This window comes from Papaver somniferum, unplaced genomic scaffold (genome assembly GCF_003573695.1).
Source record: "Papaver somniferum cultivar HN1 unplaced genomic scaffold, ASM357369v1 unplaced-scaffold_21, whole genome shotgun sequence".
Taxonomy (NCBI): domain Eukaryota; kingdom Viridiplantae; phylum Streptophyta; class Magnoliopsida; order Ranunculales; family Papaveraceae; genus Papaver; species Papaver somniferum.
The window spans coordinates 1537766-1551730 of record NW_020631041.1 but is presented as its reverse complement, the minus strand read 5'-3'; the positions used below and the strand labels follow the sequence as shown (position 1 = coordinate 1551730).

General features: G+C 36.7%; 1 long non-coding RNA gene across 2 annotated transcripts; it reads right to left on the bottom strand.

Moving 5' to 3' along the window:
• Positions 1-3328: 3328 nt before the first annotated feature.
• On the bottom strand, positions 3329-5761 carry LOC113339974. 2 transcript variants are annotated; one of them, XR_003355217.1, is made up of 6 exons: positions 5621-5761; positions 5369-5503; positions 4940-5069; positions 4786-4830; positions 4608-4678; positions 3329-3590 (listed from the first exon to the last, which is right to left on the bottom strand). It is a non-coding gene; the product is annotated as an uncharacterized LOC113339974 (long non-coding RNA). The 2 variants fall into 2 exon arrangements; XR_003355216.1 differs by lacking the exon at positions 4786-4830.
• Between the last annotated feature and the right edge of the window lie 8204 nt (positions 5762-13965).

Below are 13965 nucleotides of genomic sequence, written 5' to 3'. Positions count from 1 at the left end.
ACCTGATGGCACTCTATCCATTGTCAAGCATATTGGTGAAGTAGTCTTCACCAACTTTGAAATTTTCTAATGTTTATCATATCCAGAATTTTAAGTTCAATCTATTGTCTGTGAGCCAATTAACTCGCTCTCTGAATTGTGTAGTTGTTCTTACACATAATTCTTTTACTTTTCAGGACCTGCTCACGACCAAAGTGATTGGTCAGGGTAAACTCACCTCTGGTCTCTATCATCTACGGGCTTCTACATCATGCTCAGTACCATCTAAAGTTCTTTTCAATCATAAGACGTCCTTCGATACTTGGCATTGCCGGATCGGACACCCTAGTTTAGATCGTTTTTCGTTTTCTATGTAACTCATATGACTATATTCAGTCAAGTTTTTCTACTTCCTGTGATGTGTGCCCAAGGGCTAAGCAAACTCGTTTACCTTTTAATAAAAATCATATTTCTTCTCATAATTGTTTTGAACTTATTTATTGTAATATATGGGGACCTTTTTGTACCCCTTCTATGTCTGGTGGCAAGTATTTTCTCACCATTGTGGATGATTTCTCCAGATGTACTTGGGTCTATCTTATGCATACCAAGAGTGAAACATGCAAATTTCTCAAGTTTTTTGCTCGACATGTTGTGACTCAGTACTCTAAGCAACTTCATATCATTTCTACAGGTACTTCTTTACCTGTTTTTCCAATCTTAAAACGCATCCAATCAGATAATGGCACTGAATTTTTATCCCGTGAGTTTCAGGCATGGATCCATGAAAATGGTATTCACCATCAACGCAGTTGTACTTATACTCCACAACAAAATGGAGTGGTTGAAAGGAAACATCATCATCTACTGACTGTTGCTAGGGCTCTCCGTTTTCAGGCCAATTTTCCTATAGCCTACTGGGGTGAGTGCATTTTAACAACAACTTATCTCATCAATAAAATGCCAACTCCAGTGCTTTCTAAACGTTCACCTCATGAGGTCTTATTAGGTACGAAACCAAACTTTCGTCATGTATTTTTGGTTGTTTTTGCTATACTAAGATCACCAACAAGTTTGATCCGCGTGCTACGCCAGGAGTATTTCTTGGTTATCCATATAACCATAAAGGTTATATCATTTCTTGATCTTTCCACAAAGATTACTTATGTATCTCGTGATGTTATTTTCCATGAACATATCTTTCCCTTTAAGGATGCACAGGTTCCTACTACTGATATTTTTAAACCTGTTCTTCAAGATGATTTTTTTTATGACGATTCAAGTACCTGTTTAGAATTTCCATCGTCTTATTCTCCTCATGTTTCTCGTTTGGAATGTCCTACTCAGACTTCTTCTCAGTCTTCTCCTGATTCATCACTACAGTCTCCTAGTCATTCTTCGTCTACTACTCATTCTCCGGCACTTTCTATGCCAAGAGTAGACACTACGTCCACTCAAGACACAGTTTCTTCACCCACTGTTGATGTGCCTGATGTTATTCTACGTCGCTCTACACGAGAACCTCGTCGTCCTTCACATTTAAAGGATTATATCTGTTCCGTTGAGAAATGTAAGTCATCAACTCCTTATCCTCTTACCAAATGTATTTCATTTGCTTAATTCACTCCACAACATCGTGCTTTCCTTTCATCTATTCTCACTAATGATGAACCACGCAATTTTTCAGAAGCCATTAAGCTTCCAGATTGGCAAGCTGCCATATTCAAGGAACATACGGCTTTAGAGGACAATGATACCTTCATCTCACTGATCTCCCACCTGGAAAAATTGCAGTTGGATGTAAATGGGTTTTTAAAACCAAATATCGCCCAAATGGTACGATTGAACGTCGTAAGGCACGTCTTGTTGCTAAGGGTTATACGCAACAAGAAGGCATCGATTTTCATGACACTTTTGCTCCAGTGGCCAAACTGGTTACTGTTCGTGTTCTTTTATCCATTGCGTCTATTTTTAATTGGTCCCTCCATCAACTTGATGTTAACAATGCTTCTTTACAGGGTGATCTCCTAGAAGATATTTATTTGAAGATTCCTCCAGGTTTTCACAAAAATGGAGAAACTCGTGTTTACAAACTGAATAAATCTTTATATGGCCTTAAGCAAGCCTCTCGTCAATGGTTTTCTAAGTTTTCCACAGCTCTTCTCAAAGCAGGTTTCACACAATCTCGTGCTGATTACTCTCTTTTTATTTTTTATTCTGGTAAAATCTCTATTTATGTTTTAGTTTATGTTGATGATATTATTATCACTGGTAATAATGATTCTTCTATTCAGGACCTCAAGCACAAACTTGAATCACAATTTTCTCTCAAGAACCTTGGTCGTTTACAATATTTCTTGGGCCTTGAGGTATCTCGTTCTCCCAAAGGTATTTTACCCAGTCAACGCAAATATATTCTTGACATTGTTAATGATTCTGGTCTTTTAGGAGCTAAACCTGCTCTATCTCCAATGGAGAACCAACTAAAATTACTTCCATCTTCTGGTGATCCTCTATCTGATCCTAGTATTTATCGACGTCTCATAGGTCGTCTTCTCTATCTTCAAGTGACTCGTCCTGATATAACATTTTCTGTTAATTATTTAAGTCAATTCATGCAGCATCCATGCTCTGGTCACTTGGATGCTGCACATCGTATTGTTCTTTATCTTAAAGGTACCGTTAGTTATGGTATTTTTTTATCTGCCTCAAGCACTTTGTCTCTTTCGGGTTACACCGATTCTGATTGGGCAGGCTGCCCTACAACTCGTCGATCAACGACATGTTATTTTACGATGCTAGGAGATAGTCCTATTTCTTGGAAGTCCAAGAAACAACCAACAGTATCTCTTTCTTCTGCTGAAGAAGAATATCGTGCTCTTGCACGACTTACTTCTGAACTGCAATGGTTGCATTATCTTTTCACCGATCTTCGTATCATTATTCCCAAACCTATTCCTATTTATTGCGATAATCAAGACGCTATTCATATTTCGGCCAATACAGTTTTTCACGAACGAACTAAACATATTGAAATATATTGCTATTTCGTACGTGAAAAACTACTTTCTGGTCTAATCCAGCCTACTTATCTACCGTCAGCATTACAGTTAGTTGATCTTTTCACAAAACCGCTGGGAGTTGATCATTTTCGCCGACTTGCTAGCAACTTGAGGGGGGGGGGGGGGGATTAGACGTGTATATAGTTTGTGCAGCTGTGACTGCACAGCTACAACGCCAGTCTAGTTTTACTCCAAGTCTTTAGGAGTATAGTTTTTGAAACTGTTGTAAATCCGAGTCTTTTGTTCTTTTGGTTATTGTAGCAACTCATGTAAACTCGTTCTATCTGTTAGGTTATTGTAACAACTCATGCATATAAATACTTAATGAAATATCAACCAGTCTACACACTTGTGAGACATTAAAACCTCAGCTCCTTAGAATCTTTGAAAGTCATGCAACCTTTCACCTTGGCTACAAATACTGCTTCGATTCTCAAATAGGATGTGTACATCCGGTATCATCTATTATCGGGATGAGAGTGAAATCCCACCAGACAAAACATCCGCCAACCACTTGCTATCGGAGTAAAATATCGGAAAAGATATAGCCTGGCGCAAATAAAAATTGTTTGTATCATATATCCCCATACCGAGACAGTAATTATGCCAAAATAAGAATGCACCAAGGTATCCCAATATAAGATAACCCTGGATCCAGCATGGCAGACAAATATGCATGTATAAAAATAAAGGGATCCCGTAGTTGTACCTACAATTCAGCAGAGAATGCAAAAACATAAAACGAAACGTTTTAGAAAACTGTTTTAAGCATGTAGTGTCTAACTCTAAAGTCTCATGTTTAAAAATATTTGCAACGTGTTTAATCAAATATCTCTAATCTTCAAATGCTGGTACAAATGAAGATGTTTAATCTTACTACTCTACAAAGCAAACCACCTACAGATTACGGGTAGTTCCTTCTATTGCTCTTTAAATCCTCAATGCTAAAATATTTTTTATATATTTTCACCTCAGTCAGAGCTACCATTTTCCAAGAAACTATTCTACAGGTCAACATCTTAGCTCCTGAGTTCAGTTAAGCAATGAATTTCTTTAATTTGCACATGAATGTGTTTAGTCTGATCACCTAAAATGTTCCTGCTTTGCGGTCCACATATATGAACCTCTCTTCTGACTTAATTGTTTCCACCCCATTAACCCTACACATGCATATATATATCCATCATACATTCTTTTTTTGAAATTCTATAACCGGATATAACTGAACTTGTAAAGTATGCAACAATATTGGCGCCACATCTAGCTCAGCAATTTTGGAACCATTTTTGCAGCGATGATACTGAGCACATACAGAAAAGAGAAGAACAACAACAACAAAAAAAAAAAAAAAAAAAAAAAAAAAAAAAAAAAAAACTTTCCATGGGTGAAGCGATATATATTCCAAACAATTAATTTAAACTAATATATCTTTCACCTCACAAACTAATCGATAGAGACAATAACCAATATCCTTTATTTTTTAACGGAAATAAAAATATTTTTTTGCTCTTTAGTATAACTTCACCGTTGAAAGAACTAAAACCAATACAAAGTTTTAATAATTACCTCAGGATCTTGCATTCTTTCATGATGGACCATCTCCAGTTGTGATGCATTCCACAACTAAGTGCAGGAGTCTATACAATCAAAAATACATACAAAAATCAAAGCAAGTTTAATGAATACAAAAGAATCCCGATAATCAAACGCTAAACCCTCTTATGGAATCTACAGTTTGCCGAACCTTCTTATGGAATTAACAGTTTTTGTTCTCTCCAATAGGCATTTCCTAAAATGTTTGAAAGAGAAAAATGCCATACTCAAATTTGTCATTAACTCATAGATTCTCAGTTTCTCATAAAAAGACAGGGAGTGACACATATCAAAAGAAGTACTACCTGAAGAAATAGATCCAGGTCTATGATCCAAGAATCCAATCACCCTTCATAAGTAAGAACTCTGTTTGACATCCTTCCCATAAAGTCCAGTCACAATTTTGCTCATATGCTCATATGAAGCTACGACCACCTGCAATATCGAAGAATCCTAAAATCAAGCTAAAAGGGTTCTGCTTAGATTAAGGGACAACTCTGCAATCTATAATTGCATTATAGAAATGAAAAATATACGATCTACAATTGCACTAATGAAGCAATGAAATCAAAAGTCATCTTTATCCTCTCTCCTCTCTTTTTTTCTCGCTGTTTCTTCCAGTTCCTCTTTGCACTAGTAAAAATAAAACTATTGATTTCATAACGTTATAATAATTTTTCTACTATACAATAAAGAGAAGGAAACTATAATTTGAAGGTGATAAAAAAGTTAACCTTGAATACAATATCTTCAGGCTGCATCATCACCCGGTTTCTAAATTTCAGGATTTTCTTTCTATGATTTTTAGGGTTTTTTTTCCTCCGTTTATCATCTTTTACCTGTAAAAGAAATTGAAGAAGCAAAAGTTCCTGTTTCAAGATTAAATCAAAACATGAATTAAACATTGAGAATTAAGAACAAACGGCCTGAAAGAAAAGAGAGAGGGAATATAATTAGGGTATGGAGAAAAAGAAAGACATTCTCACCAGGGTATGGAGAATATTTTGTACAGTAGGTGTTATCTTGTCATAGTTTGAAATATACTCTTCTTATTTCGGGTTCCTAAAGGAAGTTAAAATGGCGCAGTTCACTCACCACCGACAGTTTATTTATGAATCACAGTTTACCGCAACAGACATGATTTGTTGTTTATTTGGATTTTTTTTCTACGGTGAATCATTATTAAGGTTTAGTTGCAGAGAGAAAATTATCTCTGATGATTGAGACGCAAGGTTGAGTAAAAATATGGTAAATATGGTGTTCCCGTAAGATGTATTAGTGGTGTGAAAAAACGGTAGATTTCTATTGATCTATATTGTTTTGGCGGACCCAAAAACTCTAAGAAAAGAGTTTGATTAAGCTTTTAACCACAACATATAAAATTCACCTGAAATCATATTATTATTATTATTAATTAATTAATAATTAATTAATGGCATTGACATCTCAATAATCGGGATTTGCGGTCCCGCTTAGGGGTAATACCTCATGATCCTACACTCTTTGAGGGGCCAGTGAGATACAATTTGGATCCCCTTGAGCAACATACTGACCAAGAAATTTGGGAGGTACTTGGCAAATGTCAACTTCGAGAGACCGTACAAGAGAAAGAACATGGTTTGGGTAGTTCAGGTATGTTTGTATTCAAGGTTCTTGGTTTCTTCTTTTTGTGTTTCGGTCTTGGGATCCTTACTATGAAGGCTGTTTTTAGGCATATCCAATAATTTCTAGGCATACCAAATGAAAATCAAAGGGGATGTTAAATAACAAAATCAGAAAGCCCCTTAACCAAAAATTTTTATAATGATAAATCTGCCCTTTATGTATTAGTGTTAATAATCTGGATTAGTGATTAAGTTAATTTTCAGAATTATAAGGTTGTTTAGATGAAAAAATTTTGGGGGAAAAAAATCAAAGTTTTGGTTAAGAAGGAGAGAAAGAGAAGGAGAAAGTGAGAAAATTTTAATTCTTGATTCAATGGAGGATGAGGAGGGTCATAATTCATAAAAAAAACAAGGAAAATACATATCAACTACAACAATGATTCCCAAATGGCTGATTTCTTAGATTATGATAATGATTTTACACAAACTCAAACTCAAGAACAAACTCAAGTTGGTGATTTTTATGAGCCAAATCCATATGATGAAGACATTGATGAGGAACTCAATGCTTCTAGTACACAGGTATACTTCTATACTATGCTTAATCTCACTTTTATAGGTCGAAATTATCAAAAGTTTGGATTTTTGCTTCATGGTTCGGCGGATCAGGTTGAGATTCCGCTCACATCTATGAGCCAAATCAGTCAAATGATGAACGGTTCGGCTTATATGAAAGTTTCATAGTAAGCCGAACAACATCCTGAATAGCCCGAAATGAAAATAATTACCGGTTCGGCTTATATATTCAAATCCGTATGAGCCGAACATGAATTTTTTAATTTTTGGGTTAAAATACTATTATTGGTCCGACATATATTGAGAATATCGTATAATCCGAAACCTCTAAATGTTCAATGTTCCGCACATAATATGATTATCGTATGAGCCGAATCAACCAAATGATGAATGCTTCGGCTCACTGAATCTGTTTACAGCATGCGCCGAACAACAAAAATTTTCAATTCCAACCCTTTTGCTAGACATTAGTTCGGCTTATATGAAAGTTTCATAGTAAGCCGAACAACGTCCTGAATAGCCCGGAATGAAAATAATTACCGGTTCGGCTTATATATTCAAAACCGTATGAGCCGAACATGAATTTTTTAATTTTTGGGCTAAAATATTATTATTGGTTCGGCATATATTGAGAATATCGTATAAGACGAAACCTGTAAATGTTCAAGGTTCGGCAGATAATATGATTATCGTATGTGCCGAACATGAATTTGTTAATTTTTGGGTTAATTTTTTCTTCGTGGTTCGGCACATATTTAGAATATCGTATAAGCCGAAACCTGTAAATGTTCATGGTTCGGCACATAATATGATTATCGAATGAGCCGAACATTTCTATTATATTCCTTTTTTAGTATTTAACCTTGTGATATTCTTTGTAGATTGTGCTTGACGGACTTGTACCCATGGAAAATCAACTTGTTCCAGTAGAAGTAATTCACGAAGATACTAAGGATCACTTCCAAAATGATTTGGTATGTAAGAACTTGGTGTTTACCTTAATCTTGTAGGAATGTTCCGAAGTTTTTCTTACTAATTATTTGTGTTTGAATGAATGTAGAGATGGAAAACTAAACCCGAAGCACTGGCTTGGGCTGAGGAACACGCGATGAAGATAAACTGTGTACTAGTTAAAGGACGACAAAGCCGAGGGAATCGGTTTGAATTAATTTGTGAGCAAAGTGGAACTGGGGATAGCAAGGTTAAAAAGGGTTCTGTATATGTTGGGAAGACCGGGAGAAAGAATAGGACAAAGACGAAGAAAACAAAGTGCCCTTTCAAGATCGTTTTCAACCTCAAGAATAAGAATAAGTCTTTGAACAAAGATGATGAATATTGGGTTATGAATAAAGAAATGGATTGTCGTCATAACCACCCACGTCCACATGACCTTCATGGACATGCAAAAGTAGCGCGACTCAAACCCAACGAGATTCTAGAAGTGGATAAAATGACACGAGCACGTTTGCCACCGTCTAGGATTCTTAGTAAATATAAGGAGGACGACAAGAATAACAAGTCGACTATGCAAACTATCTACAATGCAAGAAATAAGATTAGTAGACTCAATTTGCAAGGTAGGGTGGTGATGCAACAAGTGATGTGGTTAGGGGTGAAGCATAACTATGCTTGCCAAAAGAATTTGGATGAGTTTGGTCAAGTGACACACATTTTTCTTGCCCACCCAGAATGCGTCCAATTGGATCTATGCTTCCCGCAAGTTCTTATATTGGATTGCACTTATAAGACTAACAAATATGAGATTCCGTTGATGAACATTGTGGGGAATACGTCGACAAAGGCACCATTCACCGTGGCTTTTTGTTTCATGAAAAACGAAAAGAAAGAAAGTTATGTTTGGGGGTTAGAACAATTAAAGTTAATCTTCCCGGAGGGTTCTCTTCCTAAAGTGTTCGTTTCCGATCAAGATTCATCGTTGATGTATGCTATTAACAAGGTATTTCCGGAAGCATTCAACTTTCTTTGTACGTTTCATATATGGTGCAATGTTAGGAAAAAATGCCAACCGTTAATTCAACCACTTAAGATGAAAGAATTACAGAATATTGCTAAACTACTGGTGGAGACTCGAGGGAAGAAAAAGAAGGAATTCTTGAAACAATATGAACATAATGAGATGTTGTGGGCTTCTTTCCATGGCGAATGGGACACTTTGGTATGGTCAATCACCGAGGATGTTTACGAAGAAAATGTGAAAATGCTTAGTAACCATTGGAGGACCGACTACCATGACGTCATTACTTACTTGCTCAAAGATGTGTTGGAACCTAATAAAGAAAGGTTTGTGTCTTGTTTCACAAATCGACACAAACACTTCGACAACCAAGCCACAAGTATGGTTGAGTCGGCTCATTATCGGTTGAAGAAGAACCTTTTTGGATGTGTTGACACTTTTGTCACGGTATTTAACGCAATTGATGAATATTTCAAAAGTGATGTTGTGAGAATTAAAGAGGATTTCGGACATAACCTTATGTTCAGACACAAGAATTATAATAGTAAATGGATATGTGGATTAAGTCATAGAGTCTCCCATCTATGCATTGACAAATTGATGGAAGAAGTAAATTTGATTGAGATATTGGGCGCCAACTTGGAGGAAGAATGTGTTTGTAAAATGAAAACATCTATGGGACTTCCATGCCGCCACGACATACTTCGGAACAAGGATGGTATTATACCATTTGAGGATATAGATCATTTTTGGAAACAATTAAGCTTTGATCCTCTTCCAACCGAAGACGACGAGGATGATCTAGAAATTTGGGACACGACAAATGAGAAAAAGTTTGAGGATATGTATAGGAAGATGTTCCGAGCTCAAAAGAAAATCCTATGGGACAACATGATGCCGGTCATGTATCCTTTCACTCAAGAAAATATTTTGGAACCGGAGAAGAGTGAACCGAAAGGTAGAAAGAGTAAGAAAATGAATAATTTTCAAACTAGACAAGCCAACAAGAAACTATTGGCTACTCATAGGGATCCATCCGGCGTTGATTACCATGATGCAAGCTATGAGAAGGCAAAGAAGGAAATTGAGAAGTTGATGAAGGAGGAAGTAGTGAAAGTTCCAAAAAAAAAACGTGGTCGTCCGAGTATTCAAAGAGCCGAAACAAGTAACAAAAAGGTCGATGAGAATGATTGTCCGTCACAAGCAAAGGATATTAAAGAGGATGTAAAGGGCAAGAGTAAGATGTATCCTTCACAAAGCAACATAAAGGAGAAAAGGACCGTACATGAAATTGGTAGGATGAGAGGGCCAAGAAGAGATAAGTCCGGTAACTATTTGAGGCCTATCAATTTTATATACGATAACTATTTGGAAGATATATCGCCGATAATTCACGAGCATATTTTAACAATGGACGACGTAAAAGGTGATGGAAATTGTGGATATTACGTCACGGCGGAACAACTTGGTCCTTTTAAGGAAGGGAACAATCCGGTTCCCCGTGAAAATGAAGTCAACTATATTAGGCAACGATTGTTACAAACGCTACGCCGAAACAAAGAATTCTACAAGACAATGATGAGAGGAGGTCCAAGAGGAGATGCAGGGGTGGCAGCAGAATACATTGCATTCGAACGTCGTCTACACGGGGATTTTATAATCACCCAAGAACATTGGATGATGATGCCCATTTGTGGGTTTTTAATAGCGGAGGCATTCGATTGCGTCGTACATTGTTTCGGGTGGACGGGTAATAGTTTTACTTACGCGCCTCCAAAAATACCTTGCCATGATGGTGTAAAAGAAAGAAGACTTGTTATTGGATTTGTTCAAAATTGTCATTTTATCGGCCTCAAACTTAGACCCGGTTTCCCATTACCACCCTTGATGAGTGCAGCATTTTGTCCTAGATTTGAAAATAATTATGCGATGGATTGGTGTGCAAATTATGCGACGGAAATGGATCTTTAGAATTCTTTGAATGTGCAGCCCCCAAGTGGACTAGCAATTATGTGTTCAAGTTATGAGGATGATAAGCAAGAGGTCAGTGAAGATGATGAGAATGAGGTCAGTGAAGAGGATGAGATTCGTTTAGGATCTCCATAAAAATGTTTCATGGATTTATCCGCGTATTTTGTGTCTTTTGATTTTCGTGTATGATGAGGATGATATTTTGACTAGAATTGCAGTTGTATGTACCCATCAAAACGAAATACTTGAATGATTTACTTTTTGGTTATGGAACGTGTTGTTTCTAGAATACATTACCATGAACACAGGAGATGGTTCGGCTTGTACCATTAGTTTAGGGAAAGCCGAACCTTGCAGAGTGATGAAAATCTAGAGTTTTTCTGTCAGATTCGGCTTGAATTATTATTTTTATGAAAGCCGAGCTTGACAAAAACAAAACCATAGTTTTTTGTCAGGTTCGGCTTCTAACATTATTTCACTGAAAACCGAACCTGACAAAAAAAATCAAAGTTTTTAAAGAAAACCGAACATTCGGCGCATAACGGGAATTACAGGATAAGCCGAACCTTGCAGAGTGATGAAAATGCAGAATTTTTTTGTCAGATTCGGTTTGTATTATTATTTTGATGAAAGCGGAACCTGACAAAAAAAATCAGAGAGTTTTTTTATCAGGTTCGGCTTCTAACATTATTTCACTGAAAGTCGAACCTGACAAAAAAAATGAGAGTTTTTAAAGAAAACCGAACATTCGTCGCATAACGGAAATTACATGATAAGCCGAACCTTGCATGATTCATGAACACAATAATTATCATATCATTCCAAATAGAATTTTCAAATTCATTGAAAATGTTGATTACGCACCGGTTACATAATAGCCTAACAATAAATTTCTAGTCGAATTCTTCTAATATCCAAAACGGGTAATGAGAAACCTTCTAAGAATATAGTAGTGATCTTTATATTCGAAATTCTTTCCTTTCCATCTTCTCCATTCCTCTAGATCTCGATCTTCAATTTCATAGTTTGTTTCACCATTGAGACGATATAGACTCACAATCCGAACTAAAGCTATAAAGTCTTTGACCGTTTTTTTAATAGTTTCAATTCGGAAAAACAAGGCCGCACTATCCCGATTGTGAGGATTACCCGTTTCGGTGCTGAAGGCTTCATGAATTCTAACTAAGTAGTACATACTCATCAAACTCTTCACTCGACATTTTTCACCCTTCTTTGGATAGTATGCTACGTAATTAGTGCAAAGAGACAAATCTTCTTCTAAATTAAACTCATGAGTTGGGGGTGCCATTTTTTTTTAAGTATATGCTCTGAAGATTATGAAACATCATGTATGTCTATATATAATACAGGTTCCAACGGCTATATATTTCAAACAAGATCCGTTCATAGATTTTTGTGCAGAAAAAGACAATGTTCGGCTCATAAGAGGGTTAGAACATAAGCCGAATTTGTTTAAGTAACGGCTAGAATTTCAAATTTTGGAACTTCTAACAGGTTCGGCTTATATTAGTTTGCAGATCTAAGCCGAACCATATTAATATTCGAAGAATTACCCTTTTCGTTCATGAATGAAAAGGGTATATTCTCCACAACCAAAATAATGAAGGGCAAATGATTCGGCGTGTAACTAACAGGTTCGTCTCAAAACTAATACAATCGAATAAGCCGAACCTAGAGGACAAATGATTCAGCGTGTAACTAATAATACAGGATAAGCCGAATCAGAGTTTTCCAGATTCGGCGCATAACTAAAATTACAGGATAAGCCGAACTTTATAAATTCCAGGTAATGAGTAACTAATTAGCTGGTACGCTATTGATTAAAACATGAAATTCAAGGTGTCCATAACACAATCCCAGCACCATTAAAAACAAAGTTCAGCACCTAAAATCCAAAGTGTTTGCGACACCATAAAAGTGTACATAAAACTTAAGAAAACATTAAAGGAACTTGGAAACATAAAAGGGCACTTAACAACGACCCCTCTTCTTAGTTCCACGACCACCTCTTCTTCCACCTTGGTCTTCATATTCCGACGCATCATTACCGGGGTGGCCGGTAGCACCATCTCCACTTGTACCTTCACCAACTTGTTGAGACCTCTTAGTGGTAGGTCTTTGTGCGAGTTCCTCGGGTCCTTGTCCTTTGTTTGTGATTGCATCCCACTTGTTGTAGATGTATTTTTGTTTTCCCACGGTCAATGGTGTTTTGCAACCAAGTTTGGCCTTCATTTTTTTTAACATCTCCCTACCCGCGGCAACCTATTTTTTCATTTGCCGACAACATATAACCGTGAGGTTGAAGACATTTTTACCATAACTAATATATAAAAATAGTATAAAGTGAAGTCATTCTTACCATTATCTTGAAAGCGTTGACTACATCTTCGGGAGTAGACTTGTTGGTGATCTTGATTGCCTTCGCCTTCCCCTTATCAGCAATCTTTTGACTTTTGGTATTGATAACGAAGGGATGAGAAATTTGGTTATACCAATCCATATAGCCCGGATCCTCTTCACATGGATCATCAACTAAAGGTGTTAACTTGGACATATCTAATGTGTGATTGTCTAAGTTATTCCAAAATTGAAGGGTGGGACGAGGATCATACTCTGGTTCCCAAGATGAAGTGGTGCTTTTAGTTCCAGTACCACTCTTTGGTAACAACCTGAATTTCTCATCAAACAAAGAAACCTTTTGGACGCATCCTAATTGACGGAGTACTCGCCGAGGATCGTATATAACATAACCACCGGGATAAAACAATGGCCCATGATACATACCTACCGGCATTTCCTCATCTTCAACAACTTCATCTTCCTTCTCATATGGTTGAAAAACGACATCATCAACACCCATTGTGTCTAACGTCTCTCTCAAACTTGCCACCAACTGTTTTTTGTTCCTTTTCTTCGAGTCCTCGTACGCGTACCTTGCTACAGTTGGCTCTGTATCAACATAATCGACATCCTTCTCAAATACTTTGGCCAAGTTCAAAATTGGGAAATAGTCATATATCCACACCTACATCTCAAAGAACCACATTCAAAAATTAAAAGAATTGAAGTGATAAAAAAATTTTAATTGGAAACATCAATGTAAAAATAAAGTTTGCAAACTCAGAGAACTGTTCGGCTTATATGGATCAAGTATTAAAAGCCGAACCAAATAATAATAAGTTCG